A 490-nucleotide genomic window follows, 5' to 3' on the forward strand; every position below is an offset into this window, starting at 1 on the left:
ACATTTGTTGTGGTTGTTAAATACGCACACAACGATGTTAATTGTGACAAACATTTTGGTGAAAGTATTGGATAAAACAGCCAATGAAAGCAAGCTAACATAGAGAGTACAAGAAACACTGAACACCTACTTGTAATGAACCTGAGACACTTCACTGTGAACCTCATTCAGCAAGGACTCAATAATAAGCTTATATGACTGTTTTTGAGCAACTGCTGTCTTGAGTTGTCGAGAAAAACTCCTGGAAAACAGTGATAACAGTGTGGTATTTGTGGCACAATTATTTATGGACCTACTTTACTAGTAGTATTAAGTATTATAGCTGTAGCTCTGATGGAGACAGTAGAGACAATAGAAGTAGTGGTTATATTAATACTTGCAGTATAATTGTTATATAGTATTCATTGTTGTAACAGTATTTGTTGGGTGGTGGGTTCAGTGTACTTCTGCCTTCATAATGAATGAATCAACTCTCTCACACACACACACA

This window comes from Morone saxatilis, unplaced genomic scaffold (assembly GCF_004916995.1).
Source record: "Morone saxatilis isolate NCDOM2014 unplaced genomic scaffold, NCSU_SB_2.0 Contig23, whole genome shotgun sequence".
Lineage (NCBI taxonomy): Eukaryota > Metazoa > Chordata > Actinopteri > Moronidae > Morone > Morone saxatilis.